Genomic DNA, 5,329 nt, shown 5'->3' on the forward strand with positions numbered 1-5,329 from the left:
CTCGCAGTAGCAGACCAGGGTTGAAACCCCAGCAGACACTCGTCATCCTGCCAGCGGCGCACCAGCTGTGTGCCAGCTGCAGGGACACAGAACATGACAGACAGGAGCCCGCTACCCACAGTGCACTGCCGGAGACCTGGAGGGGTCACAGACAAGAGCATACCGTGCAGGAAAGAGCTACCACGCGCAGGCCTGCAGGGGAGGTTGGCCCCTGGCTGGAGCCTGAAAACTGGGCTCCTGAAGTGAACAGCTACATGGGATGATCAAAAACTACAGTCGTGTTCAAATTTTTAGAAAACTGAATCCCCTTCAAAATCCGCCTCTTCACTTCGATCACCATTCTTGGCACTCTCTGCAGCAGTTCTGGAAGTGCTCTCTTGCGAGTGTCCCTGGTTGCGCTGCTGTGGCTGCCTTGATGTCCTGAATTGAGCAAACATCCGCCTCTCTTGGTCACTGTTACTTTGGGGAAGAACCAGAAGTCGCACTGCACCGCACCTGGTGAAGAAGGCGGTCGAGGACACGGCGTCATGTTTTCATGAGCCCTTTCTCTGTTGGAGGTCACCGACAGCCGCACTCACCGTATTTTTGATCACACCTTGTAAAGACACTAAAGAGCACTTCCGCACCTACTTTAGAAAGTGCCAAGAACGGGGGGCTGGGGATATAGCTCAGTGGCATAAGCGCCTGCCTGGCAAGCGCAAGGTCGCGAGTTCAATCCCCAGTACCACACACACAAAAAAAAGACAGTGCCAAGAACAATAGGATGTGTGTGTTCAAAGTGGGGGGAAGTGGGGAGGGGGTTTGTGGCAGTGTGTCTCTTACTGTAATCAATTTTTAGAAAATTAAAACTTCACTGTATTTTGTGGTCAGCCTTGTAAGTGAAGAGGTGGCTCCCCATGCCTGGATGATGCCAGCCCTGCGGGCTGCACTGGAAATACTGCTTCTTCCCAGGCTAAGCTGAGGGTGGCCGTGTGACCACCCCTAATAAAAGCCTGGGCCCTCAGTCCCACGGGTACTGCCGCATGGCCACCCTGCCCCTGCACAGGAGGCGGAGCACATAGGGACCTTCACGGGGCTCCCCCAGGCCTTGCTTCTTCTTCCCTAGGGATTCGACTGTGTGTCTTTCCCATGTCACTGTCATACGTCTCAGCCATGAGGGCCAGGGACGCTCAGAGAGCTGAGTACAGGTGTGGTGTGGGAGCCACGCACACAATCCAGGATCACGTCATACCGGAGGTGCAGCGGTCCTTTCTCAGAAGCGCTGTCCTTTATTTTGACAATTTCCTCTCATTTTTTTTCCTGGAAGGCGTTAGCATTTCCTAGCACTTCCATTCACTGCTGGACGCAAGGTAATAAACAGTTCGTGGGAGTTAGCTGTGTGTCTAAAACTACAGCTGGTGGCTGTCTTAGTCCATTTTGTGCTGCTATAACCAAATACCCGATTCATTTCTTATAGGTTCATTTCTTACAGTTCCAGAGGCCGGAAAGACTAAGATTGCAGGTCTCACGGTTAGCTTGGGCCTCTTGCTGCTCCATGCCATGGTGGGGAAGAGAGAAAGAGAGAGAGCACAGAGAAAGCCAAGTCACTCTTAGGACGAACCCACTGCCGTGATAAATAGTGACATGAATCCATTCATGACCATGTGAGCCACTCCTCCCTCCACCACTGTTGAACTGGGGATTCGGTTGCCAACACAGGGACCCCAGGACCACTCAGCTTGCCCTAGCCCCCTTTTCACCCCTACTTGCTTTAGCTCTATTGAAAAAAAGAAAGAAAGAAGGAATGAAAAAGGAAAGTTGATGTCCGGCGAAATCCAGAAGGCTGGCACCCAGTTAACTGGGGCCAAAGTTCAAATTCCCTCACCAGGTGGCCCAGCACGCTGCAGCCTCCCCATGCCAGCCTCCACCTTGCAGCCTTGTCTCTCACCCCAAAGGGCCTGGGCCTCACCCCAAATCCTCGCTCTGGGTCACTCCTCCTCCTTAGGTCACCTCAGCCCTCCTCCCGGTCTCAGCTGCCTCCCTATCACCCCTTCTCCTGACCTTCCTTTCAGTCAGTTCAACTTTTCTGCATTCCTGCCTGTTGCAAACCCTGCCCTCCTGGAGGCAGAACTTGTTCAGTCTCTACACTGGAGGGCTCATGGCACACAGGAGGGGCTCCAGGCCTCCTCGCCAGATCCTGGCTTGATTTGTCCCAGCGATGGCTTGACTCACAGTCAGAACCAGGAGAGGAAAAGTTATTCCCGGCTTGACAGCCACGTTGCCGGGTCTGGAAGAGGTGAGGTCAGTGCTAATCCTTCCCTTTGTTACCCAGCTACCCAATGCTGGACCTGAGAGGCCACCGCTCGGAGGCACAGAGGGGCCCAGCACAATCACAGTGTGAGACTCCACCAACTGGGAAGCCCCTGGACACACAAGGCTTGGAGGGTTCAGTCCTGGGGCCTGATCAAAGTTATGTATTGATACATTTCATTTAAGACTGGTGTGTACGGGGATAAATAGATGGGTTTCTGGGGATTAGAAACAAGCTCTTCCCACAGCAGAGTGGAGCTGGGGACCTTTGTTTTCCTGGAGGACAATGTCATTGTCCCAAGGAAAACATTAAAAAACTGAACCAGTAAAAATAATCACCCCATCAGGAGGCCTTAGCACTGAGTGACAGGTTGTCAGAAATACAAGTGAGGCTGGGCGTGGTGGCACGCGCCTACAATCCCAGCATTTGGGAGGCTGAGGCAGGAGGATCATTGCAAGTTCGAGACCAGCCTGGGTTATATAGTGAGCTCAAGGCCAGCCTGAACTACAGAGCGAAGCCCTCTCTCAAAAAGACAAAAAACAAAACAAAACAAACAAACAAAAAAACAGGTAAGTTTCAGCTGGGGAGACACTGAAAAACAAAATATTCTCAAATTCTACAAACATACTGGTGAAGGTGTTGTCCCATGTGTACTGAGCACTCACTGATAAATTCTGCTTCAACTATGAAGTCTCTAAAATGCTATTTTAAAAAGGAAACTATTAAAGCAAGGCATGGTGCATGTGCCTGTAATCTCAGGACCCAGGAGGCTGAGACAAGAAGATCCCTGTGAGTTCCAGCCCAGCCTGGGCTATATAGTGAGTTCAAGGCCACCTGAACTACATACCCAAAGCCTGTCTCAAAATGACAACAACAACAAACTATGAAGCAAACCTTCTCCACATGAGACTCTGAGGGGCAGCCAGCTCACCACCTGTCCACTCGGCTGACCCTATGGTCCCGCATCCTGTCCCGAGCCTGCCAGCCTGCCTGCCTTCTTCTCTCACTGCTGCCTGGGCCTGGGCTCAGGCTCCAGTGCTCACCTCCTCCCAGGCCCCTGTCATCCGGTGCTGCTGGAGTCCCCTTGCCTCGGTCTCCCCGAGCTGTTCCCACAGTTCTGCTCCATCTCCAGCTGCAGCTGGAACCGAATCCTCCGAAGCCCACTCAGCCCCTCAGGGTCCATGCAGCCCTGCCCTTCTCTTCTTTCCTTCCCTCCCCCTCTTTCTCCTCTCCTTCCTTCTTCATTTCTTCCTTCCCCGCCACTGTCCCTTCCCTTGTTCCTCCTCCCTTCCTCTTCCGGCTTTCTCTTCCCTCCCTTCTTTCTTTCTACATTTGTTCTTAAAACTCACAGGGGAAACCCGCACAAAGTGAAAGTGCAAGAGGCCAGATGAGCCCCTGTCCACAGGGCAGGTGGAGCTGCCCCTCTGCCCACCCCTGAAAGCAGCCCACCTAGGCCTTCCCCCTCTCTCAGGAGCCTAACCCCATCTTCCTCCACTGCCCGCCAGGCCACAATCTCCATGGAGATGCTATCCTCAGGGCTTTCCTACCCCCTGCCTTAAAGGATTCTCCTCTCTTTCTAGCTTCGTTTTCCATTACTAACCAATTGTGCGCAGTAAATGACACATGTTCAAGGACCCTAGGGGCGTGGGGGGTTGGGGGAGCCAAGGTCCTCATGGTGGAGGTCGGGTGAGCGCCATCAGGTGGACTGAGGCAGAGGAGGACCAGGTGGCAGCGGGGAGCAGCGGAGGTCTGCAGGGCTTGCAGCTACGGTCCACCTGCGGCCACCACACAACACTGCAGACGCTGCTTCTTGGATTTGCCCATCTGACCCTCAACCTAGTTTCTCCAGATAGCAGATTTCAGACACCTAAGACCTGTAAGACCTCCAGGGGAGTGCACGGCCTTTCTGTTAAAAAAAAAAAAAAAAACTTAAGACAAACTATATGCTGCAGAGTTTAATTGAGCAAAGGATTCATGAACAGGACCTCTTTCAGAAAGGTTGAGAGAGTTCTACTCCACAATGTGGGCTTCTGACATTTACACACAGGAAACGGAAGTGAGGCAGATGGCTAGATCAGGTAGAGTCCCACCTTTATGTGATTTGAACATGGTCTGCTCAGCAGGCCGTGGTGAGATCCTGAAGCCCAGCTTCTGTGATTGGTTGAAGCCCAGATGCTGTGATTGGCTGAAGCTCAGCTTCTATGATTGGCTGAAACCTGGCTGTTGTGATTGGCTGGGACTCGGTTACTTGTTACTAAAGTACATTCCTATAGTAGGTGTTTATTTAGCCTTTGTACTGAGTTCTTTGTGTTCTTTGCACAAGAATGTAAGTACACAGCTGTTCTCAGGCCAAACTTAACCCTGCCCAGGCAAGAATCTTGGAAGGAGGGAGAGAGGATGATACTGGAGGGAGAGAGTGCCTGGGACATAGCCTCAGGACAATTCTGGAGGCAAGGAGCTGATCGTGGCTCTCTGGGAAGATAGGATTCCTGGCAGAGCTGAGTATTCATTTAGTGTCACTCACCATGGAGGGCTGCTAAGAGCACAATTGGTTCTAATCAACTCCAACTGACTTCCATAAACTCGTTCTTTGGGGTCAACATCTCACCAGATTAATGACTAATTTGAAACATTGAAAGAATGAGGGCAAAACTCTGTCCAGCACTTAACTGAGCTATGCAGTGCTTGCTTCACAGCCAGAGATGGACACAACGTACCCTGCAGAAACCAAGCAGCTGGCTGAAAGGGAGCAACTGCTGCCTACACTGAAAAGCTCCTATCAGGCGCTAGTTGCTTTCTATCTTCTCTCAACCACCTAAAAACCTTGCGAGGTGAGCATTACTGATGTTGCGTTTCACAGGAGGAGCTTAAGCTCAGGGCTGCTTGTGAACTTGCCCAAGTTCTGACTCCGGTCGTGTTTTCCTTGCTCCTCCATCAGCAGGTCCCAGGACAAAGGCCACTCTACGAGATCACGTGCACACGCAGCTCATCTCGGTACTTAAGCTGAATAACCATTTGGTTTGATTTGTAACTTTTAAC

The 5,329-nt window shown here is 51.8% G+C and overlaps 1 long non-coding RNA gene across 1 annotated transcript; it reads right to left on the reverse strand.

Annotated features, from left to right (window-relative positions):
- Positions 1-1,092: 1,092 nt before the first annotated feature.
- Positions 1,093-4,432, reverse strand: LOC102016912. The gene is made up of 3 exons (XR_263474.1): positions 4,381-4,432; positions 3,891-4,196; positions 1,093-1,527 (listed from the first exon to the last, which is right to left on the reverse strand). It is a non-coding gene; the product is annotated as an uncharacterized LOC102016912 (long non-coding RNA).
- Between the last annotated feature and the right edge of the window lie 897 nt (positions 4,433-5,329).

The sequence above is a fragment of the Chinchilla lanigera genome, unplaced genomic scaffold, assembly GCF_000276665.1.
Source record: "Chinchilla lanigera isolate Chin_1 unplaced genomic scaffold, ChiLan1.0 scaffold00069, whole genome shotgun sequence".
NCBI lineage: Eukaryota > Metazoa > Chordata > Mammalia > Rodentia > Chinchillidae > Chinchilla > Chinchilla lanigera.